Source organism: Musa acuminata, chromosome BXJ3-3 (assembly GCF_036884655.1).
Source record: "Musa acuminata AAA Group cultivar baxijiao chromosome BXJ3-3, Cavendish_Baxijiao_AAA, whole genome shotgun sequence".
Taxonomy (NCBI): Eukaryota; Viridiplantae; Streptophyta; class Magnoliopsida; order Zingiberales; family Musaceae; genus Musa; species Musa acuminata.
In genome coordinates this window covers 26,931,287-26,945,989 of record NC_088351.1, presented here as the reverse complement: position 1 = coordinate 26,945,989, position 14,703 = coordinate 26,931,287, and the positions used below count along the sequence as shown (strand labels likewise).

Genomic DNA, 14,703 nt, shown 5'->3' with positions numbered 1-14,703 from the left:
GATGAAATTTTAATATTATCGATTTGAGGGGCATGATAGATGTTCACTTAGGGATCTTTAGGGTTTAGTTTATATCTATAAGATGGCCTAGTTAGAGGTGAAGTTGTTTGATATGTTTGATTAATCAAATTTTGTAAAGGTAGTTTGCTTGAAACTAATATTAAGTGTGATCAATAAAGTCGTTGTAATACTTAAGTCAATTCACCGGTAAAAAAAATCATAAATAACTTAAAATTTCATGATAAGTTTTGATAATTTGAGATGAGAACGTACTTAGTGAAATACCTATTGCTAATATTCATTCTATAATCGCTATAAGTTATAAAGGATTACATACTTGGCAAAGAAATATTTTTTTGAGATACTATGATAATGTGGCATGCCTAGTTGGCATGTTGAAGTTGGGTTTTATATGTCGAGTCTCAATTGACTATACATAATTATCATATCACTTATCCCCATAACGTATTATCCCTATAATATTTTAGAGTAAAGATATATCTATGCTATAGCGTTAATGTCCCTCTGGAGAATTTTATGGGGTGTTTCTTGGATAAAAAATGACTAGAGGGTGATTTAGATGCTTTCGGATAATATAGATACATCAAATATAGGGATGCTTTGCTGGATCAAGATATATCTATAAGCATAAAATCTGTAATATGTTATATGTAATGCGAAAAACTTTGATGCCAAGATTGAAATCAAATAACAATAGATAGAATATATGATGTGTACCTTATGATGCCATCTGAAAATAACTTTATCAGATCTGGCTAGACTTTCCTTGTCCTCTTTTTCTATCTTTTTATAGGATCATTTAGATTGATGGATTGGGTATAAGAAGGATGAGAGGGAAACCGTAATCTCTAAATAACTATCATGTATCTACGTCCCATATTTGTATCCACGTTCATCATGTCATACATCGTGTAACACATGTCATTTAGATCCTAGATATCGTATTTGTATATAGACGAAAGTAATAAGCAATTAGGAGAGTTTCTTCAAAATCTTCTAAAAAATCCTATAGACTTCCTTTCTATTAGTTATAACTTTCATAATTCAATCAATTTATAATATATCTTATTAATTAAATAAGATCACATAATCTAACAATATCAAGTTTTTTTTATACTTATTTCATCAATAAATGCATTGTACATGAGAATATGTTTTCCCTCGTTAAGACGTATTGGATGCTTTGATTCTTATATCATGAGTAGACATGATGTGAGCTAGCAGATGCTACAATTGAGATATTTATGATAAAATTCTCTTTGATGCGCATGTCCGAGGCATCATGATGCTTTGTTTGAATAGTGTATATCAAATACTTTGATGCTTATGTCTTGAATAGACATGATATATTTTACTTGACTAAAGCAAATAAGATGCTTTGATCTTTGCCTGATTATGACATCTTCATTAGTGCCCTGTTAACGTAGAAAGTTAATTCACTAAAAGATCAAGAAGACTTTAGGAGCCTAAGATGAGTTTTAAGGGTATAAGATGACAAACTACCTAACAACTTATAAAAGATTAAATACTTTAATAAAGGAATACTTTTAAAAACATTAATAAGAGAATATTCTTCCATTATATCATTATACTTTTAAAAACATTAATAAGAGAATATTCTTCCATTATATCATTCTGATGTGGCACTCATAGTTGACACATAATCATTAGACCCCACATGTTTGATGTTGAGTTATGATTGAGTGTGGATAATTATCATATCATATACTAACTTTAACATCTCTACTGGGGTGTCTCAAGCTCCACATAATTTTTCTGATGGCTGCAATTAGGGATGTGGTAGTAAGAGAATCACATTATTTTCATTACCCAAAACCACACTTTATTCAGTAGCATTACAAACAAATTTGAATAATCCAGAATATCATGACAACTGTTGCACATTCCCATCTCAAGTTACATGGAAATTGTAGTGAAGTATCAGTGGCCATCCCATATATATATATATATATATATATATACAAAGTTGCTCCTTGTACACAAAGTTGCTCAATTCTAAGAAGAAAGTAACAACCAGAGATAGCTGGAGCAGAGACTGAAGGCGACACCAACTTCTCTCTACTCAAACATTTTGCCTCTGATTGCTGGAGAGGAGGGCAAGACCTTCACCAGCCTCTCAACATGTCATCACTCCACAACCATACAGCTGTTTATCAACTCATAAGATTGATTTAAGTGGCTTTGCCAAATTTTTCGTAGTTCTGGATGCCCGGTCTCAAGCCATGGCTTCCCTGGTCCGGTGAAGTGAATGACAGCAGCAGATTCCAGCAGTTAATGATCGGGCATTTGCCAACCTAATCCTGACAAGAGCCACGAAAGATCAATTGGCAGAACTTGTCCACGGAATGCTAGTAATGCTGGCAGCAGCGATCCCATGGGCCACAAAGTGAATCCAGACTCACGATTCTGCATACAAAATTTAAGCTTTCGGTTAATATTGTTTACAGCTTAGCACCTTGTGAATGCAAAGAACACTAAATTGTTGATCTGGAAGAACATGCCAACTTAAGCCAGCGCTGGTGGGTCCTGGTGATGTTGTTCTTTCTCCATGCTCGCAGATCGAAAATGTTCATGCCCTCCAAACATGCACACTGAGTTCTCTGCAAGTCCAATGATGATGACGATATCAATGGATTTGAGACATTCATGTAGTCATTGAATGTCTTCCCAATACAAAGGCCATGATTGCACTCTTGTGAACTAACAGCACCCATGACAAGTCCATGGAGATCTAAATGCCACAGTGATGTCAAGTCTCTCTGCACCACCACATCGTCATCCAGAAAGATTACCCTTTCCAACTTTGGAAACAGCTGCTCGTGCAAAACCACCAGTTAATGCTTCTGATTATTTAACTTCTCTTTCAAAAGTTAGCAGTATATATCATTTAGAATCTGTGTTACCTCTGGAAGATGTATCCTCATATAATTCACGAGTGAAAACGTGCTTGGTTTTAAAGCTGAAAGTCTTCTGTATTCTTCAGCTACTCCCCTGTAGTAGCGATAAGCGTATGAGCTCTGATGAAGCTCCTCTACTGTGTCCATGATCACCGCATCCTCATCAGGAGGGAAGTTGAATTGGTGAAGTCCCCTTACCTCCAAAATGGCAGGAAAGACAGAGTGGAGAGCAAACCAGGTATGCATCGAGGTGTAGGTTTTCTTATCAGTGATAATGTGGAACACTATATTCTCGGCATCATCACAACTTGTCAGCATGGATGACACCACGACAGCAGCAGCAAGTATGTTGTCAGTAACAAGGGCAACATGAAGGTAAGAGTTATTTGTCAGGCACGAGGCATGTTCAGGTGGTTGGAGAGAAGATCGAGCAGCAGCATTCACTAGGTACTGCTCTGCCAACCTCAAGCTGAGGCAATGCATGCTTCAAGCCTAGCAGACTGGATTTCTTGATCCATCTTCAGTAGCTGATCAGAGGTTATAACACAGTTAGCTATTTATGATAGTATGAAGTGTAAATGATCCATCAGATGCAATGAATTCTACAACAGAAGGATGTAAAAAATAATTCATTAGATCCAATTAAAATCTCCCAAGGATCTAAGTCTAAGGGAAAATGGTTTTATTATTGGAAAAATGACAAAGAAAGCAAGGATTTAATAGTTCATTCGTAAGAGGCTTACAAGGTTTCCTTTTGGACTAAGATATCCTAATTCTAACCATATCATGCTTCCATTACTTATTTTTCTACATTTTATTATGTCTTTCTCTTATTTTTTTATCAAATTTGTATTCTGCTCTTACCACCTCAATAAGTTATATGCATTTTGGCACTGTGTCAACTCCGATTAAATATTGGATTACTACTTTCTATGAGTTAATGACTTGATCGTGACACTCTTTTGTATCCATATAAGGTGATATAGAACAAAAGAATGGAATGGGAGTCCTATAGCAAAGAAAACATTTCCTTTACCGGGATCTCATATTGATGGAAGCGAAAAGAGGAAGAGAGAAAAAGTAACAGATGAAAATCATTTTGATTCTTAAGCAACACATGTAGGGTTCTTAAATCTCACAATAGATACACCTCATGAGCAGATAATGAATCACATATTTTCAAAAAGATGGTGGCCTCATATCACTTGTATACAATGTAAATAAACACAAATTTTCATTCATTCAGTCATGTTCTTGATTAACATATTATCTTCTCTATAGACACCCCTTTTAAGTGTGTTGTGAGAACTCTCCAAAAAGCTAAAACTCATGAACAAAGGCATTCATGTACAGTTGGATATTGCACATCCAGTATGTAATTTTCAGACAGCATCTGATGGTGTGCATAATAAGCCAACAGTAGACGTCCATTCAGCTAGCAACAAATGGATTGCAGGCATGATAAATATCGGGCCATGCAACCTGCACCTCTACTTTTTGGCGCAAGTATGGCCCTTCATTTTTCAACATGAAGCCAGCACTAGTTTGCAGAGTCACTCTGCAGTAGCTGGTTAAGAACAAAGGATATGATCCAATTGCCAGTTGCCACTGTTACGTTTGTGCAAGTTTTTTGCTATCAACAATGACTCGGTCAGCATGTCTGGTGAGATGATCTATGACCATGCTTTCATGCCCAAGGCCCCATATCGTACTTACTTGCTGCTTGTATTAGAAATCCTGACCATGCATCTCAATGTAGGTGGATTCAAGAATGCTATAAGTTACAGCTACATTGGCAATCGAATCTTGAGAGTTCCTTAAACACAAGATGAGACAGAATTAAAAAAAAGACTCCTCTAAGGTGCCTCGGGAGTTCACTCACTCATATGGAATTAGTTAGTAAATGCAAATAGACATAGTGCACCTCAGCCTTTGCCCATCATCCAACCATTTAAATAAGTTACCACAGATTTAAAGTGACCTATCACCCAGGACATGTATCATCAGTAAGGTCCCCATGTGTCAGCAGGCTAGTGCAAGTTGAATCCAAGTTGCTCAAATCCTTGCCACTACCTAATTGTCCTTTACCAAGTTCAAATGCACCATCTCATAATGGGTGTGGGTTCTCTAACATTTATATTCTGAAAAGTCTAACACTATTGTACATCAGAATTAAAGCTCTGCAAGAGGATTCATAAAGGGCAGACGTACCATGGCCTTGGTCTTCAACAAGAATGTTCTGAGGTCAAGGTGTTGATAGAAAGAGGGAGAACTCGTTTCTAATATCAGATCATCCAACGAATCCGGTGCAGCATTCACCAACCTTTGATCTAAATTATGTCCCCCTTCGTCCGTCCCCTCCAAGTATACTCTCCTTAGTTCCTTCATGAAATCCTGGAAACAGTAATGGTCAACTTTACTAGAGCTAATCTTGTGCAGGTAAAGCAAACATGAGTAGGAGGAAGCCATAAGACAAAACTGGGTGGTAATTTTCCTATGCAATCATTTACTCTTTTAAAACCTTCTACATTGTGGAGTACAACAATCAAGAGACTAAAGTTTATGAATCCATCAGCGCATGATCAGGGAACAGGACAGCAGATGCACTGCGGAATACTGCATAAATCATAATTTCATTCTGACACCACAGACTCCAAATTATAAGATAGGCAAGAGAAAAAGAAATCATTCCAGATGCACTGTGGAATATTGCATAAGTTATAACATTACTCTGACACTAATTCTCTAAATCTGAGGATTTTCAAACAAAGAAAAGAGATGACAGAACATGATTGCACATCTATTATGGAATGCTGCATAAGTTATTACATCAGTCAAAAGTTCTCTTCTTCTTTCTTCCTTCCATCCATATCTAAGTATTACATAACACATAAAAGATCCTGACCACTTGATCATACATATAATACACTAACAATGTTTACGACATTGCGGAATATTTAGAAGAAGGGGGGAAAAGGATTGCAGATGCAAGATGCATTGCGGGATACTGTACAAGCTTTTACAACATTGAGACACAAAACACCCTAAAAAAGAAATCTTTACGTATTCGCTGTGGAATACTGCATAATTATTACATTATTCTGACACTATTTACTCTAAATTCACAAGATCTAGAAGAAAGAATAATAAATCATGATCAGGGTACAGGATTGCAAATGCATTGTGGAATACTGAACAAGTTATTACATCACTCTGACCCCAAAACACACTACTAGATTTCAAGATGGAAAAAAGGCAAGAAAAAATAATTAGATTCGAAAAAAAAAACAAAAGAAAAGGCTTCTTTTGTCTCAACAAGTGCTCCAAATACTAGTTTGGGGGGTTGGGTGGGGTTTCCTCCTCCCTTCAAAACCACGCGGCCGGAACTGGTCTAGATTCCAATAAATCCAAACATATCCACATGTGATAGATTTTCTTTCCGATAGTTTTGTTCTCCAAATGAGACAAATTCTGATCTAAGGAATAAACAAAATGACTATAATGTCCTCGATCTAACCTCACGTGTCAACACAGTCAATTCGAGAGCAGTGAGAAAGGAAGAGATAGAATGAAGGAAGAAGAGGAAAGTGGCGAGCGAACGATCACAGACCTGAGATGAATCAAGTAACAACCGAGGCCCAATCCTCCACCCTAAGCAACCTGAATCCATTCACTCATCACAGTGACCGCTAGTAACAGTTGAATCCGTAGCTGCAGCTGAAAGGAACTTGGAAGAGAGAACCAGAAAGGAAAGGGCGAGAAAGGATTACAAATGGAGGCGGCCCTGATGAAGACGAAGGGGAGAAGCAGGGCCATGACGAGGATGACGGGCACAACCAAGCGGTAACGCAACCGCCGACTCGATCCCTTCAACTTCATAACTCCGTCTCACGCAGCGCATCCCCCTCGAGATTGGTCACCAGCCACTCTTGTGCCGGGACGGAACACCTCATTCCCGTCTTCCTCTCGATCTTTACGCTGTTAGTCTCAACATGTTGGTTCCATCGGGCAGTAAACTAAATTCTGATTTATTAAAAAAAAAAAAACGTGCACAATGAAAAACAAAATGAGAAAAAAAATTAAGGTTTTTTTTTACTTTTGCTCATCGAGCATCTAAATTTTATTGATTTTGACTTAAATTTTATATAAAGAATTCTTGTAACAAGTTCTCCGATCTTAACTGGTATCGATCTATAATTTATCCTATCTAATGTTCTTTTCTGTTATACCCACTTCGTAAGATCTAAAATTTTCTTTCCATAAAATTTATTTTTGATAATGATGATATGTTAATGTTGAGTCAAGATATGTGTTCTTTATGTTGTTATAATCCTTTGGTTATTCTTGAAAAGACTTATTGTAAACTTGTTATCATTATTGGTGATAGTGGAAGTTTGAGGTAGATTACGTCCCGTAGTTTTTCCCGTATTAGGTTTTCCGCATAAAAATTTGGTGTCTCACTTTGTAACTGATTTATTATTCTACTGCTTATGCTGCTCTAGTTAATATTTGTATTTTAGTAACAAGTTGGTATTTTGATATACAAAGAGGAAAAATAATTATTCCACTATAATAGTTTTTCTCAACAAATGATATCATAGCAACAAATTATTTGGTGCTAGTTTTTTTCTTTTGTGATTGAAATGGAGGAGTCAGATGATATGATTAAATTGAACTCATCAAATTATTCCACTTGGAGACATATGATGGAAGATTTACTTTATTGCAAAGATTTGTATAAGCTCATTAAGGTTAAAGATAAATCTTCTACTATGGAAGATGAGGAACATGATGTTCAACATAGAAAAGCTATTGCTTATATTAGAAGATGAATGGATATAAACTTGCATGAGCATATTTATGATGAAACCAGCTGATATTGTTTGGCAAAGGTTAGAAAACCTCTTTACAAAAAAGACAGTGAAAAATAGAATTTCTCTCCTCGGAAGACTTGTAAATTTAAAGTATAAAGATAGTGGTAACATTGTTGAGCACATAAGCCTATTTCAGAGTCTTGTAAACATGTTGTTACTATAAAAATAAATATAGATGATGAGATGCAAGGATTATTACTTCTCAACTTTTTACTGGAAAGTTGAAAAATATATGTTGTGACAATTTGTAACTCTACGCCAAAGGGGACTCTAATTATAGATATGGTTAAAGACAGTTTGCTAAATGAAAATACCAAAAGGAAAGAACAGGAAGAATCTTCTTCTGGTGCATTTGTTATTGAAAAACTGTTAGGTCACATGAAGAAAGATGGTAGGTTTTGGAAGCGAGAACAGAATGAAAGGAAGAAAAATGAGAAAGAGACCAATATAGTTAATGTTGAAGGTGATATCATTAATGTTTGTGAGGACGGTTGTGTCCGTCTTGTAGCTCACGATAGTAACTGGGTAATTGACTCTGGTGCTTCATTTCATGTTACTCCTCATAGTGATTTCTTCAGATCTTACACTACTGATGATTTTGGTAATGTTAGAATGAAAAATAATAGTATATCTAATATTATGGGTATTTAAGATATTTGCTTGGAGACCAGTATTTTGAGCAAATTGATACTCAAAGATGTCATACATGTTCTAGATATTCGTCTTAACTTGATATCTATATACAGACTTGATGATGAGGTATTTACACACTATTTTAGTGAAAACAAATGGAAACTCACTAAAGGTTCTCTAATTATGATGAGAGAAAAGAAGCTTAACTTTTTTTATGTTATGAAAGCTAAGCTACATAAAAGAGATATTAATATAATTCATAAGGGTAAAAGTATAGATCTTTATCACTAGAGACTTGATCATATCAACGAGAAGGGACTTCAAACTCTTACTAGAAAGCAATTCATACTAGAGTTGCAAGGTACATCTCTTAAATCTTGTGATCAATGCTTAGTTGTAAAAACACATAGAGTTGCCTTTCATACATATCTATCATCTAAAAGATCAAATGTTATTGATTTGATTTATACTGATGTTTGTATTATGCAAACTAGAACTCTTGGAGGTGCTCTTTATTTTGTTACTTTTATTGATGACCATTCTAGAAAAGTATGGGCTTTTGCTTTAAAATCTAAAGACCAGTTACTCAATGTTTTTAAAGAGTTTCATGTCAGTGTTAAAAGAAAAATTAACAAAAAGCTAAATTATGTTCGAGCAGATAATGGTGGCGAGTACAAAGGTCGTTTTGAAAATTATTACAAGTTCCATAGTATCAAAATTAAGAAAATAGTTCCTAAAACTCCTCAGTAGAACGATGTGACAGAAAAGATAAACAGAACCATTGAAGAAAAGATTAGATATATGCTTTCCCATGCCAAGTTACCTAAGTCATTTTGGGGGAGGCTATGAGAACTACAGCTGACCTTATAAATCTTTCACCATTAGTTCTTCTAAAAAGTGATGTTCCAGAGAGAGTATGGAAAAAAAAAAGACATATCTTATAATCACTTAAGAGTCTTTGTGTGTAAAGCATTTGTTTATATTCTCAAATATGAGAGGTCCAAGCTCGATAATAATGTAAAGGCATGTATCTTCTTGGGATATGGTCATGAAAAGTTCGGTTACAGATTATGCGATCTAGTCAATTAGATGATTATTAAAAGCAAAGATATTGTGTTTCTTGAAGACCAATTGTTTGATGATGGTGATAATGTTGAGAACCCAAAAACCTTTGTTTATATTCCTTGGAGTTTGGGTCCAGTTCCTTCACCTATAGTTCATGATGATCATGGGGGAGATGAAAAAGAATATTGTAGTGAGAATGTCAGTGATGATACTCCTACAGTTGATAAAGTTGAACCAACTGAACAAGCACCTCTACCATATTATGAACGAGTCGGCACTAAGAGGGTGAATTAGTACAATGGTAAAAATCACAGTTTTGAAAATTTCTTTCATTTCGTACAATAAAACCAATTTCGAAAACTTGCTCAACTTGAAAGCGTATTTGTAAACATGTTGAAAGCAGTAAGCAAGTAAGGAGGTTTGCAGTAAAGTAAGTTGCACAATAGAAAATCAAACCAGATTTTTATAATGGTTCGGTCGTCATGACCTACATCCACTCCACCGATTCCTCTTTCGTTGAGGCCATCGGCATCCACTATCAATCTTCCTTTAATAGGTGAAGATCAACCTCCTTCTTATACTCCTCTTCTCCTTTTCACAGGTTTAGAATATAACATTTACAAGCACACACTCGTCTCTAAACAAAATTCTAAGTTTAAGCTAGAGGAGGGGATTTCTCAAGAGATTTCTACAGCGTTTTCTCACTTTTAAACTCTTTGTACTTGTATGTTTTAACTAGGGATAAGAGGGGTATTTATAGGCTTCAAGTTGATTCAAACATGGAGCCTAGAAAGGTCTCATCCCAGGTTTCCTGGGTACTGACGGTACCACCGTCGTTCCTAGGCGATACTACTATCGCAAGATCTACCACTGAACGGTACCATTGCTTGATAGGGGTGGCACCACTACTGGCAGCATTACTGCTAGTGGTATCACTGCCCAGCCTGGGCGGTACCACTGCCCAAAATACTTGGGGTGTTGTTCCCCAAGCGGTGCCACAGCCGGCTAGGGTTTCAGCACCCTGATTGGGCCTTGAATCCGACCCAAACCAGCCCAACTTTGGGCCTAGTTGGCCCCTAACAGAGTTGATGGGATTACCTCTCAATCCCAACTCCAATTATGTGCTAGCTATGATTCCTAAGACATAATCTAAGCAAGATAAGTCCGGTTTCTTTCGGCGATCTTCCGACGAACTTCCGACGATCTATCGGCAATGTTCCAGTGGTCTCCCAGTAAGCTCCTGAACTTTACGACAATCTTCTTGGCGAGTTCTGACGAGCTTCCTTGGCAAGCTCCTAGACTTCTCGGTTGGTTCCGACAGAACTTCCGACGAACGTTCGGATATCCGACGAACTCTCAAACTCCCAACGCGATTTCCCAACGAAATCGCGTTCTTGACTCCGGGATTTCATTTTGCTTTATGCTTTGCTATTATAGTTAATCCTGCACACATAAAAATACACTTTGATCTAGACAATTATTACAAAACATGAATCATGTTGTCCGGCATGTCATTGGTCCATCGATGCTTCATTCGATTATTCGGCGCATCGTCCGATCTTACGGCCTATTGCCTAATCGGCCAGTTGATCTCCGCAACTCCGATATCCTTGGCGCAATATCCGCTCTTCTTGACCCGATACCCGAATCCATGGCCCGAAGCCTTCTGTCGATACGTCGACCAATCCTCCAGCCCAACATGATTCTTCCTACTTTAATTGTCTCTCCCTAATCAAAGCATCCTGTGTCTCTCAAAACGCAGATTAAATCATAAATACTATCAATTTGTTTCATTATAAAAATCCAAGATTCAACAATCTCCCCCTTTTTTATGATAACAACCAATTGATGACGAAGTTAACATTAACTCCTGTAGTTTAAACAAACTCCCCTATTATGCCATATTGATAGAACCTTGAATTCAAGCTGAATTCAAGTCGTTGCAAATTTCATCGTGAATATTTGCAACACGTCATCATGTCATATTGATAGAACCTTGAATTCAAGCTGAATTCAAATCATTAAAAATTTTATCATAAATATTTGCAACACGTCATCATATATAATATGATCATACTTCTCCCCTTTTGTCAACAACAAAAAAGAAGAAGTTCCAACTATCAAGTGTTTGAGATATAAGTTCAAATCATTACATAAAAAACATAATATCAAGTTTTATCATCATGCAATTTGTAAGTTAAAAAATTTAGCAAATGTTACATCATGCAAGCTATCAAGTTTTAGGTATGCAAGGTAGTAAGATAGCAAGTTTACAACATACATGCTAGCAAAAATTTTGAAAGAAAATGCAAGATAGCTTTCTTGTTGAAGTGTGTAAGCTAGCGATTCTTGCTTCCTATTGCAATGTGCAAGTTGCAAGTTTTGCTTCTTGAGATTGGCAAGAGAGTAATGTTCAAGATAGCAAGCTCTTTCTTCTCTTTTGAGAAGTATCATTTTTACTTTCTTTGTAAAGTGCAAGCTAGCAAAATTTTACATTATTTTACAATAATCCACTCCACCAATTCCTCTTCCGTTGAGGCCACCAGCATCCACTATCGATCTTTCTTTAATAGACGAAGATCAACCTCCTTCTTACACCCCTATTCTCCTTTTCACAGGTTTAGAAGACAACCTTTACAAGCACTCACTTCTCTCTAAACAAAATTCTAAGTTTAAGCTAGAGGAGGGGATTTCTCAAGAGATTTCTACAGCATTTTCTCACTTTTAAACTCTCTGTGCTTATGTATTTTAACTAGGGATGAGAGAGGTATTTATAGGCTTCAAGTTGATTCAAAATCGGAGCCTAAAAAGGTCTCATCCCATGTTTCCTGGGTACTAGCGATACCACCGCCATTCCTAGGCGATACTACCATTGCAGGATCTACCACAAGGGTGGTACCATCGCATGACAAGGGCAGTACCACTGCTGGCAGCATTACTATCGATGGTACCATCGCCCAAAATACCTGGGGTGCTGTTCCCGAGGCAGTTCCACCGTCGGCCAGGGTTTCATCACCCTGGTTGGGCCTTGAATCTAGCCTAAACTAGCCTAACTTCGGGCCTAGTTGGCCCCTAATAGAGTTAATGGGATTACCTCCCAATCCCAACTCTAATTATATGCTAACTATGATTCCTAAGACATAATCTAAGCAAGATAAGTTTGATTTCTTCCAGCGAGCTTCCGGCGATCTTCCGATGATCTCTCGGCAATGTTTTAGTGGTCTCCCGGCAAGCTCCTGGACTTCACGATGATCTTCTTGGCAAGTTCCAATGAGCTTCTTTGGCAAGGTCCTAGACTTCTCGGTTGGTTCCGATAGAACTGCCGACGAACGTTTGGACTTGCAACAAACTCTCGAACTCCCAACGAAATCGCGTTCTTGACTCTGGGACTTCATTTTGCTTTATGCCTTGCTATTATAGTTAATCCTGCACATATAAAAACACACTTCGATCTAGACAATTATTACAAAGAATGAATCATGTTGTCCGGCATGCCATTGGTCCATCGACGCTTCGTTTGATTCTTCAGCGCATCGTCCGATCTTGCAGCCTATTGCCCAATCGGCCAATTGATCTCTACAACTTTGATATCCTTGGCACAATATCTGCTCTTCTTAGCCCGATGCCCGAATCCATGGCCCAAAGCCTTCTGTCGATACGTCGATCGATCCTCCAGCCTGACGCCCAATCTTCTAACACGTTTTCCTCCGGTCCAACATGATTCTTCCTGTTTTAATTATCTCTCCCTGATCGAAGCATCTTGCGTCAATCAAAATGTAGATCAAATCATAAATACTATCAATTGGTTTCATTATCAAAATCCAATATTCAACACACCACCAACTAAGATTCCATTGAGAAGATCCGACAATCATCTACTAGATATCCTCCACATGAGTATATTATGTTTACTGACGAGGGAGAGCTAGAAACTTACTAAGAAGCTATTCTACATGAGCATAAGAATGAGTGGGTTAAAGCCTTGCAAGAATAAATGAGATCCTTGCTTGAGAACCACACCTCTGACTTGGCAAAGTTTCCTAAAAAGAAGAAAGCTCTCAAGAATAAATTGATTTACAAATTGAAGATAAAAAATAATAGCTTTCAACAAATATATAAGGCACGACTAGTTTGTGAAAGAATTCAGTCAAAAGAAATGTATTGACTTTGAAAAAATATTTTCTCGTATGATGAAAATATCATCTATCTAAGTTGTTCTTGGTTTGACTACCCGCTTAAATTTAGAAGTTAGAGCAACTTGATATGAAAACAGCATTTCTTCATGGTAACTTAGAAGAAGAAATTTATATAGAGTAACCAAAATGTTACAAAATCAAGGGAAAAGAAAATCTAGTGTGCAAGCTTAAAAAAAGCTTATATGGACTCAAACAAGCACCAAGACAATGGTACAAGAAGTTTGATTCCTTTATAATGAGTCAATGATATAATAGAATCATATCTGATCATTATGTGTTTATAAAGAAATTTTTAGATAATGATTTTATTATTCTCCTATTATTGACCATGATGCTAGTAAAATGAAAAAGTTTAAAAGAGAGCTAAGTAAGTCTTTTGCAATAAAAGACTTGGGATCGGTGAAATAAATACTTAGCATGAAGATTCTTCGTGATAGAAAGAAAATGAAGATTTTGCTTTCTTAGGAGACTTACATTGAAAAGGTTTTTGAAAGATGAATAAAGCCAAAGCAGTTTGTTCTTCACTTGTAGGTCATTTCAAGCTTAGTTCGTAACAATGTCCTATAAGTGAGAAAGAAAAAAAACAAATATCCAAAGTGTCTTACTCATCTGTAGTAGGCAGTTTGATGTATGCTATAGTTTGTATTATGCTAGATATATCTCATTCAGTTAGAGTTGCCAGCAAATTTCTCTCTAATCCTGGTAAGAAACATTAGGCAACAGTGAAATAAATATTAATATATCTAAGAGATACTTCTAGGTTATGTTTATGTTTTAGGATGAACCTATGCTAGAAGGGTACATAGATGTAGACATGACATGTGATACTAATTCCAATAAATCCACTTCGAGATTCTTGATAATATTTACAGGGGGAGCAATCTCTTGGCAGTCTAAGTTATAGAATTGTGTTGTTTTGTCAACCACAGAAGTAAAATATATAGCAATTACTAAAGCATGCAAGGAAACTTTGTGGATGAAAAAGTTTCTATAGGA

General features: G+C 36.6%; 1 pseudogene; it reads right to left on the bottom strand.

Moving 5' to 3' along the window:
• Window positions 1–1,911: 1,911 nt before the first annotated feature.
• Window positions 1,912–6,977, bottom strand: LOC103978447 (probable galacturonosyltransferase 15; annotated as a pseudogene).
• Between the last annotated feature and the right edge of the window lie 7,726 nt (window positions 6,978–14,703).